We start from the raw sequence: 24,669 nt of genomic DNA on the forward strand, positions 1-24,669 counted from the left end.
TTAAGTTTTCCATCACAAAGTTATGGCAGAGAGAGTCACACCGACATCTTAACCAAATGGATCATGTTCAAGATGTGTCCTCATGCCCATGCAAAGCTGAGCTTGGTTTCTCATGACATGTAAAAAAAGGCACTTACTTACAATTGAATATACTTACTGAAGGGAAACTATCACTTGCAAGGGATAATTAATGACTGAATTAGAAGCATTTCCTGTATTAGATGTGGCAATCGTTTCAGAGGATTAATTAGGCATGCGCACACATGATTCATTAAACATATTAGTTACTGCAGGGAAATTCCCCTTTATAGCAGCCATTCCAGGGAGGATCTTTGGTGAGAGTAATTGAAGTTGAGCTTGCACACCTTAATTAAATGATGCCCTTGCCTTGTGCTTCCTCTAGTTACTTAACAGTAGTGCTGCACTATTTGCCCAAAGCATAGCCATAAGCACACACAATCTAGACGTTCCAGTTGGACAAAGCTTGTTGGTACCAGCTTTACCCTGTTCCTGTCTCATAGATGTTATGGAAGATGCAGCATGAATCGTGGATATGAACATGTGAAGCATTCCTGAGTGCAGTTTATATGCATCTACATTTCATTCAATTCTGAAAATACAGAAAAAATAATGCTAAACGATAGTTTAGCTTTATAAGCATGAACCTTCCCCCCCCTCCACTGCTTCTGTCCCCCCATCCCATTTAGACCAAGAGCTGCAGTTATTTTTAATTGTAGTTTGTCTGAACAAATTTGGATCAGAAACCATATAGGCTTGTTATTTCCATTGTGATGTAGCAATAAAACACTTTGCTAAAAATCAAAGAGGATGCATTTGTTTTCACATTTGTGCTGGAGGAGTGTGGCAGGGAGCACCTGAGCTGGAGAATCATTCATATGGTTCCTCTGACCAGATCATCATGCTGTTGAAAAGGGGAGTCAGTAAATCCCACACCCTCCCCCCACTGGTAGGAACATTACACAAGCAGAATTCTTGTACGACTTCTTCTAAAACCATGATACACTTTTATCCTGTGAACCGCCCTGAGACCTGTAGGTATAGAGTGATATATAAATTTTAATAGTAATAATAAATAATAATCATCGTAATAATGATAATAATACATTTCTTGCTTCCTGGCACCCTGAATTCAGAGATTTCCAAGTGCATTCAAAAATAAAGGTCAGGTGTTGCTCAGATATCTAACTTTATAATGAATACATATATTCACTATAGTGAATACTCTCTTGCTTCATTTCAGTCAGACTTTCCATAAATAGTTAAATGCTGATCATCTGATGCAACTGTGCCATATCTCTTGTAGCGTTTTTGGCTCATTGCTTTTAAGAACATCATTACCCGAACTAATTTTGTCTCAGCTGATTAGGCCATGGAGTTTTTAACTTCTCTATGGATTTTTAAACTATTGAGACAGCAACAGCTTTCTAAATCTGGAGGCAAAATACACAGATCAAATGATAAAGGGAGGTGTAACAAGACAATACATACATAATTTATTTGTATACTACCTTTCCATAGTAAAAACCAAGGCAGCTTACAACATGAAAAAATGTAATCATAAATATAACAAAAGTAGTCAAAACAATAAATAAAACACATCAGAAAGGACGCAACCAAACTGAACAATTTCTACATAAATCCTAATAAGGTCTAAAAATGAAGATACAAAAAATAGTGTCAATAACGGCAACAATGCTCCAACAAAAAACCCTAACCAGTTCCCCAGCTCAAGCATCTGTTCACCAGCCTCAACCTCATCAGCTGGAGTCAGTCAGGGCCCCACTTTCCCAAGACAGGTGAAAAATGCTTGCAAGGCAGGGAGCAGGTGGTCTAGGACTCACAGCCAAGGTGCGTCATCTTGTGCAATTTTGTATCTTGTCTCCTTTGCTCTAGTGTTGGTAGTTGGTTCTGCACTAGGCAAGTACCAGTCTCTTGCTGTATGACAGCAATGCCAGAGAGAAGCCCCTGTGCAGAGCAATATTGTTACTTAACTTTGTTTGCTTCACCACACCCTAGGCCAACCCCAACCTCTCTCCAAAGGAACACAAGTGAACAGCACAAGCAATGCTGACACCACACCCTACATACATTAAGCATAATAGAAACATCGCCACCCGACCCCACCCCCACCCATCTTCCCTCCCTCCACCCCTTTTTTCCCCTCCCCCTAATGTCTCAACAAATGAAACGGATTTGTAAAAATGTTACATAGAAAAAATACGAGAGACATTACACTTACCTCTGTAAAACAAGACAATCTTTAATTAAAAATTATATATATATATATATATATATATATATATATATATATATATATATATTACTTTGTTTGCTTCAGGAAAGGAGCAAAGTAGTAGCAATATTAGCAGAAATAATGCATAATAGCTAAACGAAGAAGTCAGGTAATGCTTTTTCCTATCACCCAAGTACAACAGAGCAGAGTACTGCTAGTGCAGAGATGCACTGACCAGTGTGTCAGGAGGACCATGGCAAAGCTATTTTCAAGATCACAGCTACAACTACAATAGGCACACTTTACTCCCACTTATCAACTATAATTTCTGATGCATGGCTTAGGAATGATTGGAGTTGTAGCCCAGTAACAATTGGAAGCTGGGCCAGCCCAAGACATTTTGGCACCTGAGGCAAACCACAAAATGAGCCATCGGCCAGGGAAAAAGGGGTAAATGAACATCTGCACCAGAAACAAGGAGAGAGGAAAATAATATCAACATCAGAAATAAAAGGGGTGAGCGAAGATCAGTATTGGCAACAAAGCGGGGAATCCAGTCAACCTAACCAGACTGTGGAAGTAGAGATCAAAGGCTGTCATGGGTTGTGGGGAGGAAGGCACCCACTCTGAATCATGCTGGGTGGGTGCAGAGCCTGGGAGACCCCCCCCCCAAGGCAGTCCCTGCCATTTCCTCCACAGGGGTGGGAGGAGACCAGCAGCACCTCCTATTCATTGAGAGGCCACTATTGAAGCAGGACTGGAAGGGGGACTGCCAAGGAGGCAGCAGATCTGGCCTCCAAGGAGTCTGTTGCAGCTGTTGCTGCCCCTGCGACAGTAGTAGTGGGTGATGCATTCCTGGAGCCCAGATCTGCTGCCCTTGTGGATCCTGACACCCAAAACAGTTGTCTCATTTTGCCTCATGCATGGTCTGGCCCTGTCTAGCCCTAGACTGCCTTGCTTTGTATCCACTCACTATTGGCTGGGTTGAGAAGTAACATGAAACAAATATTTGTTCAGCAGAACAAAAAACAAGATAATTGCTTGTTTGGTATATAACATTAAAACATAGTTAAATTTTACTTGCACAAACCTCCTCCCTCCCCCGGCATGGCAGCGTGGAGATTGGAAACTACGGCTGTTGCAAATGATGGTATCATGTTACTTTAAAATTCCACCACTATGAATTGTTGTGGAAGTAAGACAAATCTGACTTAATATATGGGACAAGTATTTGTGTGATCACACATTTACAATCTACTCATCTCTTACGTATAAATATTATTCAGGTGCTTATATTAATTTGTAAAATCGGCTGAGAATCAAGTTGTTGACTTATTAGTTTGATTATGTAATCAATATGCTTTTACTTTACCCTCCACTTTTCTTGACTCTAATACATAAATTAACATTTTAAATGCAGTTACTGATTTCATCCTATTAGAATTTAATTACTTGTGTTTAGTTTCTGGCATTTAAATTTTGGGGTTTGTTTTTCATTTATACCTAACCCGGCTCTTTCTGTATTCATATGCAGGGAAACTATTTGAAATTGAAGCTATACTGCCCTATCCCCCAGAAATCCAAATTACAGAAAAATATTTGTACCTTTGTGGGCTCTGCCAACATATAATCTCTCCCTATTATAGTTTAATACACTGATCTCACCAGGTGAACCATCTTAACCTCCTTCCCATGCCTGTTCACACTTCTCTTTTTATTTTTATTGAGTTCTGCATATTTTTAACCAATCTTGGAGAAAACAAGGCATGAGCCATCTATGGTTGTCCTCCAGAAGTTCACTTAATTTGTCATGTGGCAGACAAGTTTCAAAAAGTGTGAATTTTACAACTTAAACAAGGGAGGTGACAACTCAACAGCGGGAGCCCTTAACTGGAGGGGTCACAGAGTTTAACACTGCCTAACCTTGCCTGTTCCAAGTGACTGCTGGGTTGGAATAACTGAACTGCTGAGTACTCTATGTAGAGAGGCAGGATGTCTCAGAGCCTTGGAAATGAGAGAAATGTTTGGAGAGCTCTCATTGAGATGCAAATAACACTTGCAGTAGAAATCTTTAAGGTGTTCTCGATTTAGGATTCAGTCTGTGTTAGCTTGACTTTCAGCATTGACAAGGGGCAGATGTTGGCATATATTTAAGTTGCTGATCACATATTTATGAGACTTGGCATATATTAGCTTTAATTGCTTGATACATACCTCAGGGTGGAAGTAAAGAGTAAAATTAGTTGTAACCTAATCTGTGTTATTTTCAGTCTATTGCTGTTCAATTAACTGAGGCTTAACCTAGATGAGAGAGAATGCTTTGGACTGATTGAAAAGCTGATCTAGGGGCAAGTGTACAGCATATTGTGGGTAGATTGTACTCCTTTTGAAGGGTTAGTTTGCAGCTTGAGTGTTTCTGGACCTGGCTCTGTTCCTGTTTTCACTAGATAGTGGCTGTGGCCATGAACACTTTTGCTTTGCTTAGGCCCTTGCCCAAACTGTTTCCTGGAAAAGGCAGATCTGTGGTCAGAAATTTCAGCTGGTACCAAATACTGCAGACACATATATAACAGCAGTATTATGTAATTGTTAATGGCTCCATTTCTGAGACCAACTGCCCAATTCAACATGTTGATAATTACCAATAAAGCACTAAAGGTCTGTGCACCAGGATATTTAAAGAACCAATTTCTTGCATATATGTGTTAAGAATTGTTCTCCTCACAGAACAGTGAAAGATTAGGGATGGGCAAATCTATTAAAATCCACTACTTCCTAGTTCTGCATGGGGACAAGACTATGTCCGTTATGCCCATAAAATGCAAAAATACAAAGATAAACAAATAAAAGCTCTTATGAGTTTGCCATGATGTCTATTTTCCTGTAAAGGATACTTCTCCCCTTCAAACTTTTAAAAACAGGTAATCCATCAGTCCACTTCCTGGAGCAGCTAGCACATGGGTCTCCTTGTCACAGCACTTTAAATACAATATAGCAGACCCACCTCATCCCGATTCTGAAGCGGACCTGGAAGTGGAATCTGAGTTTGGTGGATTCCTGCCTCATTTCTGGGATTTTATGACTGAAATGTGATAGGTGAGCTAAGGAGTTTTCAGCTCAGAATTCTTAGCTGCTTCTGTATGTCAGTACATATCTGCAGGCACATACAAACTTAGTAGAGCTAATAACTTTTGCCTCAGTATTTCTGAGGCCTGGCAAATGAGATGAGGTTGTAGGAGTTCTTAATTTTATACCTGTCTATTCACCTATTAAGGGACACGGGTGGCGCTGTGGTCTAAATCACAGAGCCTAGGGCTTGCCGATCAGAAAGTCGGAGGTTCGAATCCCTGCGATGGGGTGAGCTCCCGTTGCTCGGTCCCTGCTCCTGCCAACCTAGCAGTTTGAAAGCATGTCAAAGTGCAAGTAGATAAATAGATACTGCTCTGGTGGGAAGGTAAACAGCATTTCTGTGTGCTGCTCTGGCGACTTAGTCATGCTGGCCACATGACCCGGAAGCTGTCTGCGGACAAACGCCGGCTTCCTCGGCCAGTAAAGCGAGATGAGCGCCACAATCCCAGAGTCGTCAGCGACTGGACCTAACGGCCAGGGGTTCCTTTACCTTTACCTTTATTCACCTATTGAGGATGGTAAGTGACACAGTATCCCTCTGTTCTGGTGTCATGGGGGTGCCCTTTAACTCTGATGTTGCAGACACTTCAAAAGAGAAATCATTTTTTAGAAAGCTGAAGCTAGGGTAATTGAAGATTCATGCTAATACCTGCAAATTGCCTACACTTAGACCCTATTGAAGTCAATGGTATTTGTCTGTCATCTCCTAATATAGAGAGAATTTCTTTTAGGTGTTTATATTTTTCTGGATCCTTAAAGGTTTCACAAATTTTAAAACATTTTACATAGCTGGTATGCTTTTCTTACAAAGGACATGCATTGGAAATATTGTTACAGGTAATGTCTATGCAGTTCTCTAAATATAAGAACTTTCTAAAGTGACTTGGGATATACAGTAAGCATTAAGAAAGGAGATGTGCTCAGAGTATCAGGCCTCGCATTGGCATCTGGTGTGGCCTAGAGCCAGCTTCATCAGTTATAAAGCGATCACACCTTCTTATTTATTTCTTTGCTCTTGCTTTTGTAGCTTTGGAAAACTCCATATAACAATTGGACCCTTTTACTGTGTATACTCAGATGCACTTTGTACTCAATCCTTGTTTGTGTTGCCTTTTCCACAGAAACAGAGCTCTGTTTGATTAAAAACAAAAGCCAAGATGGTTTTTGAAGCCCAACCCTGAAAAATAATCATAGTACATGCTTATGGTAATACTTTTTCAAAAGTAGTGGGGGGGGTCCATGGCTTGGCTTTTGAAAAATAGGAGGTCCTCAGTAATTAGCTAATTGGAACCACTGTATTAGAGCAATTGGTATGTGCTTGTTGCATGATGTTCCTTCTCTCTGCTCTAAGTAGCCTAGCGGTGGTTGCTTACCTCTCAAAATAATTCTGGCATTTAGTGATCAGAGGCATAAAGATGATTCCTCTGGGTAGGAGATATGGCTATGGAGATATGTGATGTGTTCCCCTCTGTCTTGGGACTTAAGATTGTGAGTACATCTGTCAAGTAACTAGAGAGAAGCTTTCAAGACAGACTGAATACATTGGCCAGAAGTTAATTTAGTTATATAACTACTATATTTGTTAGAGTAGTTATATAATGATTAGGTTGCATAAATATAAATATTTATATAAATATAAATTTGATTAATCTTAGTGACTAAAATGCCTCTAGCACTTTTAAAGCTAAAAGCATATTATCAGATGTTTATAAACACTTGATGAGGGACATGTTAGCAATTTATGTAGGGATATTAGTTGAAGTTTGAAAATAAATTCAGTGGGAACTTGGCTTTCACCTTTATGACCTGAGTCGTTCATATACATTTCTAAGCAACACACTTCTCTGTCTTTCTATTAAATGTAACAGTAAAGCAATACATGGTGACTGCTTACTTTTTGGCTTTCTTTATTTCAAGGTGTTCCCATTTTGCTATTAAGATACCTACCATATATACTTGAGTATAAGCCAACCCGAATATAAGCCGAGGCACCTAATTTTAGGAGAAAAAACTGGGAAAACTTATTGACTTGAGTATAAGCTGGTTCACCACACCACAAACCTAGTGGTGGCGGCAGTGGAGGAGGAAGAACAAGCAGCCCAAAAGGGCTCCTTTCTTGTTGATTGTTCCTCCGCCGCTGCCGCCGCCGCCAGCAGAAAAGTTGAATTGGATTAGTCCATGGGAAACCACATTGATGTTTGCTCCAATTCAGCGGTAAAGAGCAGGTTTTTGCAGGGGAAGCCGGGGGGGGGGGGGGGGCAAGTGGAAGTGTGGATGAGCCTGAGAATGCTGTGGAAAGTAGCCTTTAAAACATAGGTGGGGGAACCTTTCCATCTCTGTGGCAACGTTGTCTTGTGAGCAACTTCCAGGGATGTCATGTCAATGATGGTGGGGCCAGAGGCAAAAATGGAGGGTGGGGAGCAACAGATGACACTATTACCTTTGTAGTATAGGTGTCAGGAGTCCAGGTTCCCGGCTTAATAACACAGTAAGCGTACATAATTAAAAAGTGGGATTTATTGCAAAACCAATTAACTCTGGACGGTTCTAGCCAAGCTGCCGGCATAATCTCTCAGGTTGACCCTTCTGTAGAGTCCTTCCTGTGACGACAGAAGATATTGAACTTTCAACCTTTACATCTCTTATTTTGCTTCCTGTCTAGCAGCTGTCCTATTTGCCTATGCCTTGGGCTTATTGGGTCAGTTACCTCCCCTTCCTGTTCCGAAAGGCTGTCTCTGTGGTTTTTAACGCCTGTTTGGGCTTTTGGAGAGCTTTGGCTCTGTTCTAGCCTGCTCTCAGTTGCTCCCTTAGCAGCCGGCCATCCAAGATCAGGGGGAGTCAACGCTGGCATCTGTGGGCTCTCCTCTGCCGGAGTATAAGCCAAGTCTCTCTGTTCCTGACTGCATTCTGCAGCCGGCTGTAAAATTACACTCGGAACTGGCATACATATTCATGACAGTAAGCTGCATTCCAGCCATATAAAGGTTCCTGCACCCATGTCTTTACATTCAAGCCATTTCCCATGTCAGGGACACCTCCACGTAGGCAAAAGCACTCAAGAAGGGGATGGAGCAGGACCAGTGAGAGGTGGGGTCTGGGAAGAAAGGGTGTGGCTCCTCTAGCCACTCTTGTGGTGTTCCCTGCAGAGAGTCCCAACAGTTATAGAGAGGCCTGGAAAGCTCAATTTGGCCCCTGGCCTGAGGCTCCACACCCCTGCTTTAAAACATAAGAGGTCAAGTGTGGTAGTTTGCTTACCAGCAGTATAAGTCAAATGAGCATGAACCACTAGGCTGCTGTTGGTTCTGAGAAATAAAATGCACTTTATTTTACCAAAGATAAATGTGCATGTAGTTGGATCCTTACATTTACCACCCTTTAATATAATCCACATATTTTATGTTACATTTTATAAAATATATTTGACAATTTTTCAGGAACTTTATAGAAAAATAACTATTTCCAGGATATGGAGATAATTTCTATGTGGCACAGCTAATTACATTTCCCTTCTTATTCTCTTGCTGTCAGGTTTTTAAAAGTAGCTTTACGATGTTTTAAGATCCAAAGTATTTTTATATAAAAAAACCCATGGTAATTATAAGTTTCTCAAATTTTCAAAAGTTAGGGTAGTTCAAGGAGAAGTAAGACTCAGTTGCAGACACTTATTGCGTAAAGGCAAAAATATTCCATTCATTGTGCTCTGTTAGTCCTGGATGTTCTACATGTGTAGAATCCAATGCTTGTAGGCACTTATCAGATTCATTTTTCTTCCACTAGGGTATCCACTGCACCCTATTTTGGACTGTGCACATTGGATTTTGTGCACATAGACATATTTGGATATGTCAGCCAATGTACTGACCACCAACCCTAGACCCATATGCTGCCCCATGGAAGACTCAAATGAAGAAGAGGAACAAGCTTCCCCATTTAGCATCTTCTCCCAGGCTTAGATCATAGATGTTCCACCATCCCCATGTCATATGACAAAGGTATTTGAGAGCAGAAGCAGTAAAGGAGTCTAGAAATGTTGTGAAATGCTGGAAAGCTGCAGAATCATTTAGCATGCTGAATCACTGTGATTCATCTTGAGGATGACTCTCTGTATAAGTATTGTACAATGGTACCTCGGGTTACAGATGCTTCAGGTTACAGACTCTGCTAACTTTACTTCAGGATGAGAACAGAAATAGCACGGCGGCGGTGGGAGGCACCATGAGCTAAAGTGGCACCTCAGGTTAAGAACAGTTTCTGGTTAAGAACGGACCTCCAGAACGAATTAAGTTCTTAACCCGAGGTACCACTGTATCTGCTTGCAGGCAGACTCACTGCAGTGTCTCAGTCAGTGTCTCAGTGTGGAGCTTGTGCTCTGTGAAGCCTGTGCTCAGTGGAAACTCTGTGTATGCTCTGAAGCTAGTTTAATCTTCTGTTCATTATGCTGTTATTTACAAACAAGTTTATTTTAACTCAGTAAAGCCTTTGTTCTTTTACTGAAGAAGACTCTGTGTTACAGTGGTACCTCAGGTTAAGTACTTAATTCGTTCCAGAGGTACGTTCTTAACCTGAAACTGTTCTTAACCTGAAGCACCACTTTAGCTAATGGGGCCTCCTGCTGCTGCCACGCCGCTGGAGCATGATTTCTGTTCTTATCCTGAAGCAAAGTTCTTAACCTGAAGCATTATTTCTGGGTTAGAAGAGTCTGTAACCTGAAGTGTATGTAACCTGAAGCGTATGTAACCCGAAGTACCACTGTATTAATTTACACTGCGCGTCACCCCAGACTCCAGGAAGGAATCCCTAGTAGCATCTCTATTTCTTCAGCCTTTTGAAAACCACAGTTACAGAACTAGACAAGCGTCCTTTAAAGAGCACAGCCAGCTCTTTGGAGGAAGTGGGGTCAATTGCAGAACAGGTGTTTCCTCCCTTCATAAGTCTCTTTACTGAGGCAACACCTCTCTATTACTGACAGTAAGGAGAGAAAAACCGCCAGTGGAGCTGTCTGAGAGCCTTCTGAGATCCCGATAAAACCTGCCTGAATCTGGATAAAATCAAAATAAATGCTTCTAACCCTGACTTTGCATGATGTGACCCTGCTTCCTGTGACCTTTGCCTGATGTGACCATACCACATATGCATGGTTCCAGTTCCAGTTGGTAGCAAGACCAAAAAGGAGATTCTGACCAAACACCAGGAAGAACTTTCTGATCATAAGAGCTGTTCAACAGTGGAACGGACTTCCTCAGAAGATGGTACACTCTTTCATTGGAGGTTTTAAAGCAGAGTTTGAATGGCCATCCATCATGGATGTTTTAGTTGAGATTCCTGCATTGCAGGGGGTTGGACTAGAGCAGTGTTTCCCAACCTTGTGCCTCCAGCTGTTTTTGAACTACAAATCCCATCATCCCTGACTAGCAAGACCAGTGGCAAGGGATGATGGGAATTGTAGTTCAAAAACAGCTGGAGGCCCAAGGTTGGGAAACACTGGACTAGAGGACCCTTCCAACTCTACAATTCTATGATTCAATGTTTTGCTGAATGCATCTAGTCAGGCATTTTCAGTACACTTCAACAAATTAATTTGCCATGTGACCTTGCCCACTGGTGAGCATGCTGAGATTTCCTCCCAACTTTGAAGCCTCAGAGGTGGTCTGTGTCATCTACCAGCAATCCCTGCCACCTCCTCAGGTGCAGTGTTGGGAGAAAGACTGGATATTGTTTGGTATTTGTATGGCCAAGGTATCTGAAGGTCCATATATTATACAGGGCCAACTCAGCTTCCACTCACCCTTCCTGCTATTTGGGAAGGCTTGGACTGAGGAGGAGCATTGGTCACTATTGGGCTAAAGGTGCATAGGATACCTTCAGGCAGCCGGGCCTTTTACCCTCACCCCCCACCTCCACCCCCAGCCTTTCAGGCACACAGTTTGGGAATAGCTGGGTTAACATACTGAAAATTTTTGACTTTATGCTTGCGACTGAGTCTTACTGCTGCTTGAATTGCTGCAGCTTTTGAAAATATGAGAAACTTATAATTGCCCCGGTTTTCTAATCAAATTACTTTGGATCATAAAACATATTGAAATTACTTTTAAAAAAAACAACACCTGACAAGCAAGAGAGTAAGAAAGGAAGTGTAATTAGCTGTACTACATAGAAATTATCTCTGTATCCTGAAAATGGTTATTTTTCTATAAAATCTTTATTCCATTGTCAAAAATAGTTGACTTGGAAGTTTTAGAATAAAATTGAACAGAAAATATGTGGATATAAAAGAAAACTAACTGAAATAACCTAACCAAGCACACATTTTACTTAGGTGAATGAAATAAGAATTTACTTGCTCTAGCAGGGAGGCAAAACACAACCATTGTGGCTGGTAGCCATTGATAGTCTAATCCTCTTTTTAAAGCCATCCAAATTGGTGGCCATCTTTACTTCTTCTGGGAGTAAATTCCTTTGCTTAACCATAAAACCTTATAGTGTGTTTTTTCTCAATTCATACAGAATCGGTAGCCCAAAATGTCACAGTGTTCCTCTCAGTTCTCATTCACCCTCTCCTTCTTCTGAAGTATCAGAATAATCAAATTGTAGAATTGGAAGTGACCCATGTGTTATCTAATCCAACCCACTGCAGTGCAGGAATCTCAGCTAAAGCATCCGTGACAGATGGCCACCCAACCTCTGCTTAAAAACCTGCAGGGGATTCCACAACCTCCCAAGGAAGACTGTTCCACTGTCAAAAAGCTCTTACTATCATAGAGTTTTTCCGAATGATTAGTTGGAATCTCCTTTTTTGTAACTTGAAGCCATTAGTTCGAGTCCTACCCTCCAGAGCAGGAGAAAACAAGATTGTTCCCTCTTCCATCTGACAGCCCTTGAGATATTTAAGATGGCTCTCATATCTCCTCTCAGTCTCCTCTTTTCCAGGCTTAACATACCCAGCTCCTTCAACAATTTCTCATAAGGCGTGATCATCTTGGTTGCCTTCCTCTGCACACGTTCCAGCTTGTCAATATCCTTCTTAAATTGTGGTTCCCAGAATTGGACACAGTTTTCCAGGTGTGGTCTGACCAAGGCAGAATAGAGTGCTACTATTACTTCCTTTGATCTGGGCAATATACTTTTGTTGATGCAGCCTAGAATAGCATTAGCTTTTTTTGCTGCTGCATCACACTGTTGACTCAATGGCTTCCATTGACCTAAGTGGAAAGTTTTATGGAACTTGAATGTTTATTTGTTGATCCACATTATTTATTTACGTATTTCTGCATATTACATATTATGGTCCTTACATATTAAATATTATGGACCTTCATCCAAACATTCTACAGTAGTGTACAATAAGCATGAATAAATGGATTGATACACAATATAAATACATTAAAAACATAAAGCCAGCCTCATAACAAAACAATGTTGTGGAATCACCTTCCCTATGAGCTTAGACAAACACCAGTATTATTGGTATTTTGGTCCTTATTAAAAATATAATTGTACTCTCAGGCTTTTGTTGAGTTGGCTGTGGTTTTTAATCCTGCCAAGCTTTATTAGCTGCATCCTAGTTGTATTACATTTTTAATTTTTGATGTTATATATTTTGAACACTGTCTTGAAATGTGACATAAAAGTCTATTTAAAAATGTTTTAATAAAAAACTATAAAGTAGGACTAAAGCAGAATGTTATATTCACTCTATGTTTATCCGCCCTTCCCTCTCCCACTCCTATCCCCTTGAGGTTCCTCAGAGCCCTAATATACTCTTACTTCAGATCATACTGGGTGGGGCTGTTACTATAAGAGCTTAGACAACCTTTTCATCACTGGGCGACTCCTCTGGGGCTACATCTCCTGAGGGCAAAACTTCACTTTGAGGGGTGCCACAACTTCTTTTCCCAGCAGTGGCGTAGCGTGAGTTGTCAGCACCCGGGGCAAGGCAAGTAATTTGCGCCCCCTAACCCGTGGATTTGCGCCCCCTAACCCTACCCCTAACCCTAACCCCCAGATGTTGCGCCCGGTGCGGCCGCCCCCCCTGCACCCCCCACGCTACGCCACTGTTTCCCAGAAAGCATTTTGAAGAAAGATGTAGCAATGCAGTATCTATGCTTGAAAACAAGCTTTGTGTGTGTTTTTAATCATGCAAAAGTGAAGGTTTAGAGATCTAATTTTGTTATGCTTAATTGTACTGAAGTTTGTATTTAATTGAGAAAGGTTAGAGGTATTGGAATGAGTAATATCATTGTTACCCATTGTATGAATACTTTTTCGCTATATTGAAGAATGCTAGTGAGAGGCTACTAATGAGAGAATGTAAGGAAATATGAAAACAAACTGAGAACATATGTCTTTTGCTTAGTGCTTTGAACCATATTAGGACATATTGATTAAGCGTGATCTGTTAAAATGTACTGAGCATAGAACAATGAAACTGAAAGAAAATAACGGTGGTGTCCAACACAGATATTAAATACTTCTCATAGTGTTCTTTAGTTGTTTTACTAAATCATTTCTGACAAGTTAAGCTAAGGAATGGATAATTGTCTGTCCTCCTAGTCATTATTAAAAAATACTTTTTGTTATGAAACTTTAAGTGGCTGGAAGGTATGCAGAAGAATTGGCTTTCACTCAGTGCTGCCCACTGACATCTGATGGCATTACAGTGGTACCTCGGGTTACATACGCTTCAGGTTCCAGACTCCGCTAACCCAGAAATAGTACCTCGGGTTAAGAACTTTGCTTCAGGATGAGAACAGAAATCGTTCTCCAGCGGTGCGGCAGCAGCAGGAGGCCCCATTAGCTAAAGTGGTGCTTCAGGTTAAGAACAGTGTCAGGTTAAGAACGGACCTCCTGAACTAATTAAGTACTTAACCCAAGGTACCACTGTACTCAGATTTTCAAAGTCTGAAATAATTTAATTCATTTAGAAAATGATATTTGGTTTCCTAGAACACTCTGATGTGGAGGCAAATATGATTGGTTTTATATATGTTTAGTGAACATATCTGGAGAGAAGGGAATATGAGGTGTGGGGTGTGTTTGCTGGATGTTACTACAATGTAGTAACCTCTGGAGAATGTTGTCCCAGTTTGCTGAGAAGACTTCTCACTATGCATGCAGGTACCTATATGCACATTTCACATAACTGCCGTTCTGATGGATCAAATTACAAACATACTACCCCCAAAGAAAATATGTCTTAGTTGAATATTTAAAAGCTGTACCAGAAAATTACTTCCAACTATGGGATCCAATGGGCCAGGAGAACTGTGAGTAGAATCAAAGCTAGCTAAGGAGTTGCTTTACCTATTTCCCCTAATAATCTCAGTTACTACTAAGGACAGTAGCAATGATCCAACACTGACATTTATTGCATTGCTGTGAAACTGAAAATAATAGTCCAAATTTCTGTTTCTTTTTTTTGTAGGTCTAGCAGTGGAGACAATGATTCAAAGAAAGCAACCTATTCTATGACCTTGACAAATCTGTTCCGTTCTGAACATTGTTTTGAACTTTGGATGGTCTCTTGCAACAGCTATGCTTCCCTGACTTTTTGGCAAAATTCTGCAATTTGGATGGATTCCTCAGCAAAAAAATGTTAATTCCACACTTATATGGCCTTTTTTTCTATGATGGTAAGTTGCTTTACTTAACTATTAGTGGTATTGGGGTTTTCCATTTTAGTGTACAGATTCTGGGAATTTTGCCAGAGAAAACCAGAGGGTGTTCTCTTTTCTGCTCTGAGAATATCAAACACACACTTTTGTTGACAAAATAGAGTTATCTTTTAAGCAAATGTGCTCCACTTACACTAAATTACAATAGGATTTATTAAGACAGATTTTAATGAGTTGCTCCCCCCAAAGAAAATAGAAGCAGAACATATTACATAATATCATTAACTTAAACATCATTGTTTTATTTAAATCACTGCAGTTCCATGTTAAATCAGTTCATGTCATAAGACAGAAGATACATCAGATATCAAAATGGTCATTAATACCAGTTGTTTAGGTCACTATTTATTTAGCGAGTTGCTGCCTTTAGCATGTTGCCTAAGAGAAGAATATACGGTAATCAGAAATGAGAACTTTCATCTTTGGACATGGAAATAACCAATAACTCTCTTTCAATAGGGAAGTCATGCATTATCTCTATGGTGATAAATTCCGTGCCTGCTAGAATGCATTCACATATTTACATTTCGGTTATGAACACATTTCAGCTGTATTTTTTATGAAGTAAGTAGTCAGCTTACACCTGCTATTGCTAGTCTTGCAGAAGAAGAAAAGACACACATCCACTATGTTGATCTCAAAGTGCATGAACTGGAACAATAGCTGCCAGACCTGGCAAGGTTATTGAATTATAGTTACTTGGTAGATTTACAATAAGGGGCTACATGTTTCACTATTGGTTCATTATTTGTTTTTCATGTTTCACTTTTTACAAAAGCTTTTCCCAGCATGGTGCCTTTGTGGGACTTCAGCTCCCTTCATCCCAGACCATGCTAGCCGCTGCAGCTTGGAAGGTCATTGAGTAGGAGAAGGCTGTTTTACATCAGTAACACTGCTGTATTTGGAGCCGCTACTGTCAAATGATTAGGGCAAAATATATCACTAGAGGTTTAGCATATGGTTACTCTTTCTGTGTTGTATCAGAGATGTTTCTGTTCAGATAATGCTCTGGTGTAGACTGTGCACTGATGATGATAGGACATGGAAGTTGAATCTCTAAGGTCCAAATCCAGTCTAACACAGAATTTCATGCATCTTTCCCTCAGCTTTTTCTTTCTACTGAGAGTTACCTTAAGAGTGTGCAAGCTTGAGTGGTGAAACAGTGGGATGTAGGAACAGGTTTCATAATTGTTTCACCCTTGAACAATGTAGGGTTGTTGTTGTTGTTGTGTAAAGTGAGTTTTATAGAAGAAGTGGGCTTCTTCTCTTTCCTTACTCTTTGTATAAAACAATTTGGGGCAATTACTGACTTTTGGAAATTGTTTTAGGACCATGTTTATAGTTCATTGCTATGTTTAAAAATAGTATGAACTTGCATTTTACTATAAGATAGCATCTGTACTGCCCGAGAAATATCTTGAACAATAAACACATGAAGGATGAAGTTCTGACTACACAAAGCATAAAGTTTCAGCTGAATCATCTTTCTTTGTTGGTGAAGGATTTAGTAAATTACAGTTGTTTTATGAAGGGATTTAAAACTGGGTTTTCAAGAAATGGAGTATGATGAGTCAAATGTTACAGTCTTAGGCTGGGGTTCGGGGGGTATCTAGTCCAAGCTGGTGACCTCTGTATGTTTTGGATCATAATTCCCATCATCTCTGACCATTAGCCATTCTAGCTGGGACTGTTGGGAGTTGCAGTTGGAAACATCTGGAGCATAACAGGTATAGGAAGTTCAGCTGATGACACCGTTTTTGTGTTTTATTGCAGTTACTTGCTGTAAATGGGAACTTGCATACAATATCCATAAAAATCAGCCTATGACCCTTTTTTCTGCATATACCTGAGAATGGAAAGTTGTCGATGCTTGGTGCCTTTCTGATTGGCCAGTTCCCCCACTGTGATATTTCTGACACTACTGTTTTGCTATAACCTTGAAAAACACAAATTTATAAATGCTGTTATAACAGACACACTCATTTCTTTTCAAATTTCTTCATATCTTTGTTCTAAGATAGCTTTGTAACTTATGGAGAGCTGAAAAGGAAATACTGTACAGAGATCATTGGGACTGTAAAATGTGACAGATTTTAACAAGCATGTTTTTTGAATGCATGAGCTTAGAATACAATAAGCGCCTCAAAATATTGCAGCAAAGTTATACGTATGGGATATTTTTTTGACCAGCTGTTCTTATGAGCCAGCTGAAGGCACAAAACACTTATTTTCAAGTATCCTTGTTTTGTAAGACTTGTTTTCAAGTATCCTTTCCCTCATGGGCTAGTAATCATAACTGTGTTTAAGATAAGCATCCATCAAATCAAGTAGCCACATTCTGCTAAGGCAGTTGCACTTAATTAATAATGTTTATATTGTGAGTTCCATGCCATATATAGTATAATTTTTTTCACTGTTTGGAAGCTTCTGCCATTTAACTGTCTAGGATTGAGGTCATAGATTTTATAGGTTTTAAATATTTTGCTTCTTTTTATAATGTGGTTATTCTCACAATAATTCCTTATTTTATATTTGTTTTTTGGCAGTACATCACACAGAATGAAATTTTATCTATCTTTTCTTAGAGGAGAAAATTCCTTGCCATATCTTGTTCCTCCCTGAACCAGGGCATGCCTAGAACTTGAAACAATGAATGAGGTAGTCTCACTATTATTTGGCAGTTTGGGTATGGGGGTTGGTGGTTTTCTTGCACATTTCAAAAACTAAATAAGTGTTCATAATACAGTGGTACCTCAGTTTACAAACTTAAGCCGTTCCGGAAGTCCATTCTTAAACCGAGGCATGCTTTCCCTAATGAGGCCTTCTGCCGCCGGTACCCTTCCACCATTCAGATTCCATTCTTAGATCAAGGTAAAGTTCTCAAACTGGGACACTACTTCTGGTTTGCGGAGTTCGTAAACCAAATCATTTTTAAACAGGACTGTTCTTAAACCGAGGTACCACTGTACATGTCAAAATGATAGGAACATGGAAGAGAACAATATATTGCTGGGTACGGGCACAAGGTACTGGTAGAGATGTTGTCAAAAGCAGTCAGTCCATCATTTGGAATTGCAGTGGAAGTACTAGTGAGGAAATGAGGGCTGTATTTTTCCACAATGTGGTCTGAGAGCTGAACAAGTGAAGAAGAAGGAGAGTTTGGATTTAATATCCCGTTTTATCACTACCCGAAGGAGTCTCAAAGCAGTTAACATTCTCCTTTCCCTTCCTCCCCCACAACAAACACTCTGTGAGGTGAGTGGGGCTGAGAGACTTCAAAGAAGTGTGACTAGCCCAAGGTCACCTAGCAGCTGCATGTGGAGGAGTGGAGACACGAACCCGGTTCCCCAGATTACGAATCTACCACTACACCACACTGGCTTAAGAAATGAGATTTCTTAAGGTGTGGGGCGATAAATATTTGGGTCCTGAAATAATTAACTCTGTTAACTGGGGGGAAATGTTTGCAGTGGCTGAGTCGCATGTGCTCAGACATGAAGCTCATTTGAAGCTGCCATCTTATTTCTCACCTTAAACTGCCATTCAGGATTGCTATAAGGATAAATTGGATAGGGAAGACCATGCATGCCTGTCTGAAATCTTTGGAGCAAAAATGGGATACAAATGTAATACATAAAATAACAAATAGTTACATTTCTTTTGCAATAAATAAAGGTGTAGGAAAATACAATTGTACCCTACTTCCCTATAAAAATTGCTCATGTTTAAGAAGTTTAAATAAACTGTTTTGTTTACTCTTGATTTTCATCCTAGTTCGAAGCATTGCCTCTATTTTTCTTCAGGCAGGCAAACAGGAATGAGTTTGAGTTCCACAGTAAGCATTCTCTCTTGATGCCTCAAACAACAATGGAGATAACTTTAAATGGGCCAGCTGGCTCCTTTTCCCAAGAACTTTCTCTCTTTCCTGTGTGCCATGCCATGAATCCCTAAATTCCCAAACTTTTTTTCAAAGCTGGCAGCCCTTGTAAACTACAAATCTAATCACTAGCTTAGTTTTTATATGTGGCATTGTTTATTTCACTTAACACATTTATGTACTCTTTTCATTAATTCTTCTTACTCCCTACATGCAAGCATAACCATGCAGTGAATTTGAAATAAAAACAGGCTCATTGAATAAGGTCAATACTTTTCTGGCTGAAAATTAACTCGTCTCTAGAAGTCCATCAGTGCTGTTAATTAATCAGCTGGTTGACCAATGAAGCACCCCAGTGCCCACAGGAAGAGATCATTCTGTACCACCTTCCTTTGCTGGCGAACAGAGCAGGGTATAAAGTCCAGGAAACACATTTCATTCCCCTGTTGGGTAGGAAGAGAATGAATAGCATGGAAACTTGCTTTGCCAGAATCTGTTTTGTGCTGTTCTTAATTGCATTATCAGATTTGTATACCTGATACCTTAAAACTAGCTTTCTCTTGACGAGTGGGTTATACAATATTTTGAAAACAATGCTATGAATGTTCCAATCAACCTTGCCCTGCACAACCAGTGTAACTTGTTGGTAGCTCAAAAATGCTCCATTAATATGAAATTATTTCAAATACCATCTCCTGTAATGCATCTGTAAATGTATCTGTTTACATGCTTTTAATATCATCAGTTTGCATAAAGGCAGCGTTAATATGTACTGAAAATAACGTTTATCTTATTAAAGTGGCCAAAAGTATCAGAATTGAAAGTAACATTTACATTTAAGATTTTAGACAGAATGAGTTTAAAGATGGATGAGGAGATTGAGCCATTCAGAAGACGAATCATTTCCTTTCATTGAGGTGGAAAGCAGAGACCTTAGTTTACCTTTTATGGTGATAATTCAGCCAGTGACCCAAATGTGTTATAAGCAGCTACTTTTCCCTTGTCTTCCCTCTTTTAAGAATCCCAGTTTCTTTCCAGGTTCCTAATCCCAAACAAAGTGTGCAGTGGGCATTTGCTTCACAAAATTGGGTGTCCTATGTAGCAGCGAGGAGGAAGAGTGACCAAAGCAAGAGTTTTAAAAACAGAATCTGAGTCATCCTTGCACTTTTCAATCCAAATGCACATAGATGGATCTGACATGCATTAAAAAGAAGTTTGCCACGAGGAACTTGGTTGTTTGTGAATTATTTCTTCAGGATGGATTCTGTTACAATATAATTCAGTGTTGAAGCATTAAGAGCTGAGGTTAATGTACTTTGAAAACTAGTATCCACTCAGCTGCACAGTAGAAGCTCTTACCGTGCATGTAGAAGTTTACTAGTGTTAGACTAGGAGTGGAAAGATCCCCATTCAGCCTTGGAGCTTACTCAGTTACTTTGGTTAGTCACTGCTTCTCAGCTTAAACGTCCTCCGCAAGCTTGCTTGGAGGCAGTGGGATGTATACTACCTTGGGCTCCTTGGATAAAAGGAAAGATACAAAGGTGGCAAATAAAATAATTTCATATAGTAAAACTTACGACATTATAAAATCCGCTTTGTTTCTGATATGATCACCTGAGAAGGAAAGACATTGCTTGTCAGTGTTGTTACTACAATAGTATTATTTTATAAACCATGCTGCAAATATTTGCAATGCTGATCTTTCCCTTTATAGCCTTATCTTTCCTGAAGCCTAGGTAGGATTTTAGTTTTGAATTGTCGTTTATCATTTCTCTGTAGCTTCAGAATAACATCATATATTAGACCTTGACCGAAGCTGTAGGTCAGGGCTGGGAAATCTTTTTCAGCTTAAGGACCATGTTTTCTTCTGGGTGATCTTCTGGGGGCCTGGATGCAGAGACAGAAGTGGATGGAACAATGAATGCTAATTTGACTCTTGTATGGTAGGCTAGTTTCTTCACTCCCACATACCCCTCGTCTCACCTCAATCCAAACAAGAAAGAGACAGAGCTCTCCTTCCTTATATTTTCTAAGAAGAGGTTGGATGGCCATCTGTCATGGAAGCTTTAGGGGAGTTTCCTGCATTACAGGGGGTTGGACCAGATGACCCTTGGGATACCTCCCAACACTACAATTCTATGATTCTAGGATACATTCCAGCTGGGCAAAAGCAATCAAAGAAATTGCAAAGCAGGGATGGCAAGACTGTGTGACTTGGGAGGCTAGGTGGCCTGGGGAGAGTCAAAAGGTCCAGATAGGGAGATCAGGAGAGCTGAATTTGGCCCCCAGGACTGACGTTCACATTCCTGCTGTAGATAGACTATCCTCTACATTGATGCAAGAACCTTAAAGCTGGTATATCATTAAAGTACAGCATTATTTGTCTTCAGCCTCACTCAGGGTTGCTAAATGTGTTTCAGGTAACAGAAATGCATCAAGTGTGAAGGAGAATACAATAGGCATACTCCCTAGCTTGAGCCTCTGGGTGTTTAGGGAAATCTTTCTTTCTTTGACACTTTGTGTGTTGTGAGAAACTGCAGCTGAACACCTGTGTACCTAGGCTGCCTCATAAACTGCGAAGCAGCTGTCAAAAAGAGGTGTGCACATAAAATCCTCCTTTCACACAATTTCTGGCTGCCTCCTCCAAAGAGGTGAAGGAGGAAGGAACAATGAATTGTCTAAAAAGGGAGCCATTCAGTTGCCATTTTTATATTCAGAATGAAGTTAATTATTTCTAAGTATGGTGATTTCCCATATTAGTATTTGCCATTGTTAATGAAACAGAGCTTGAAATATATGAAAGTGGTGCTTCCTTTGAACATGCCCCTATGTAATTCATATTGCCAAAGTCAGTTCTATGGCATTTCACTTCCATCTTCTTCCACTGACAATTTTATCTATGATATTTTAATGGCATTGAGGCCAGGATCAGTTTACCCTTCTACACACCCCATGTCGATGGGAGAGGTATACCAGGTTCGGACTGCCCCAAACACATTCCATGGAAGTCGGCCAGTGTTGAACCTCTCTGTTGTGCAAGCCAAGCAAGCAAGGTCTCACTGGGCAACCAGGGCACAGATTCCAACCAGGCAGATACTGAACCCAAACTTGGGAGTGCCATGGTCAATCTTCCCCTCAGGCCCCTTATGGGGGACCATCTATATTATGTTGATCCTTCTCAAGGAAGCAGCCTTATATAGGCTTCCCCTCCCTTTTGCAAGGGCTCATGGGATAGCCTTTTCCCATGAGCCCATTGCACGGGCCAGATACCGAGCAAAACCTTGACCAGTATTTTGCTGCAATCTATGGGCCCCAGCACTGCCAGGCAACAGTGCCCCACAGTTATTGGGCATATAACGAGGCTTACAGTAAAGCTGTTCTGTTCAACTACCATTTACACCTGGCTTCTTCTCTAAACTAACCTGTGTAGGCCAGAAGACTTGGGGCAGAAGCAGGCTATCATTTCATCTTCTGTCAGGGTGCTGAGAATGCAAAAAGTAGAAAGAATATCTTCTGCCTTTCCCCCTTTCCTTAGTTCATGTGGAGTAGCTAGGGAGGTGGTGAATTGCAAGAGGGGTTCACATTTCTTAACCTCTCCAAAACCCTGCAGGAGAAGAAAGTGCCCTGCTTTCCAAAAATGGTTTGCACAGTGCTTCTCCTTTCTTAAAATGGGACCCATTTTCTCCATTACATTCTTTGAAATTAATTGATAACTTTGGGAGAGGAGGTCGCTACTGGCAAGGTAGGTTAATGGCAGGGATCCAATGACTATTTCATGTTGCAGAAAAAGGATCTTTCATCAATTCATCCTGATTGCATTGTAATTGACTGCATTGTAAGATTCAGTTCCTCATGCTCTGTCGGCAGCTATCAGTTAAGTCTGATTTTTGCATAGGCTACACAGCATTTTTGCACAGCATTTTTTTCTGGTTATGCTGTAAGTTTCTCCCTTTCTGCCCTCCTTTTCCATTCTCTTTTTTCCGTTCTCTATCAAAAATGTGAATATGAGCATTTAAGAAAATGTATACTCAAATTCAAGTTATTTGTTTTCGTAGATTTTCACGGGTACAGGAATGCAGGTTTTGGTGTCCTCGGGTGTCTTCCCGTGTAAAAGTTGGGGTGTCTAGGCGACGTTTCGACGAGGTCTCACTCGTCATCTTCAGGCTGGTGCTTTCGGCTTCTTGTTACTGGAACAGAGCAGGATCTCAGTGTTTGAGTTCCTATAAATACTGTAGAGGGGGTGTGGTGTATAGCCTCCAATGTTCTGGGCAGAGAGGAAGTTCCCAGGCTAGTGTGCCTTTTCTTCTTTTGTTCCTTAATTACTTGAGAGATATCTTGAGTGATTTCTTGAGTGATATCCTGAGTACCACTTAGGTGGGTCATTAGGTGTGGATTAGTTGCTAAAGTCTTTGTGTCTTGACCTCTTGAACTTTGTGAAGAGTTTTCATGAGAAGATGGCTGTACTGTACTTAGTTGTGCTCTGGCTTGGCTTCGTGTATAGGGGCGAGCTGTGGTTTTGTGGCTTGTGTCAGCCAGATCTGTGTAGGGATTGCAGGGGGGTGCAGCATCCGGAGGTGCCACCATGGATTGGCTACTGGATGGTGTCTGTAATTCATCTGTGGAGAGGGTCTGGGTTTGGGTCTGGTGTGGTTGATTGGTGTTGGCGTTCTGTGTGCCTCTGGATCTGGTGTCAGTTTTTGTGGGGAGGGCTAATTTCCAGATGTCTGGCAAGGAAACACCCCCCAAAAACCAAGACACAGAAGAAAACAATGGCATGGCCCTCCTTCCTTATATCAAGGGCACTACAGATAAAATTAGCAAAATCCTCCATAAACACAATATCAAAACAGCCTTTTGCACCAACCAAAAAATAGCCAATATCCTCAGAAACCCCAAGGATAAAATCCAGTTGGAAAACCAAGGGATCTATGAAATACCCTGCAAAGTCTGCCCAGCCACGTACATTGGACAAACAAACAGACGAATAAATGCACGTATCGCAGAACACAAGAATGCCGTCAAAAAAGAAGAAAAAACTTCCTCTCTTTTCCAACACATGAAAGAAACAGGACACGAAATTAATTTTGCAGATTCCAAATTGCTCTTTAACACGGAACATCACCACAAGAGAATAATCATGGAAGCCATCGAGATAGAGAAACACCCTCACAACATGAACAAGCGTGACGACACATCCCGCTTGCCAGACATCTGGAAATTAGCCCTCCCCACAAAAACTGACACCAGATCCAGAGGCACACAGAACGCCAACACCAATCAACCACACCAGACCCAAACCCAGACCCTCTCCACAGATGAATTACAGACACCATCCAGTAGCCAATCCATGGTGGCACCTCCGGATGCTGCACCCCCCTGCAATCCCTACACAGATCTGGCTGACACAAGCCACAAAACCACAGCTCGCCCCTATACACGAAGCCAAGCCAGAGCACAACTAAGTACAGTACAGCCATCTTCTCATGAAAACTCTTCACAAAGTTCAAGAGGTCAAGACACAAAGACTTTAGCAACTAATCCACACCTAATGACCCACCTAAGTGGTACTCAGGATATCACTCAAGAAATCACTCAAGATATCTCTCAAGTAATTAAGGAACAAAAGAAGAAAAGGCACACTAGCCTGGGAACTTCCTCTCTGCCCAGAACATTGGAGGCTATACACCACACCCCCTCTACAGTATTTATAGGAACTCAAACACTGAGATCCTGCTCTG

General features: G+C 40.7%; 1 protein-coding gene across 3 annotated transcripts in view; it reads left to right on the top strand.

The window, feature by feature from the left end:
* The window catches only part of CHRM3 (cholinergic receptor muscarinic 3), a 230,554-nt gene that overhangs the window by 40,437 nt on the left and 165,448 nt on the right, over nt 1–24,669 (top strand). For 2 of the 3 annotated variants that reach the window (XM_081856360.1, XM_081856357.1), the window contains exon 1: nt 14,815–15,012. The exons of the other annotated variant lie outside the window; for it this stretch is intronic. The gene's annotated coding sequence lies outside the window, so the exon portion shown is untranslated. Of the gene's footprint in view, nt 1–14,814; nt 15,013–24,669 lie in introns of those variants that run through there. 3 annotated transcript variants of the gene reach the window in all.

This window comes from Podarcis erhardii (assembly GCF_964252035.2).
Source record: "Podarcis erhardii genome assembly, chromosome: 3".
In the NCBI taxonomy this organism is placed as follows: Eukaryota; Metazoa; Chordata; class Lepidosauria; order Squamata; family Lacertidae; genus Podarcis; species Podarcis erhardii.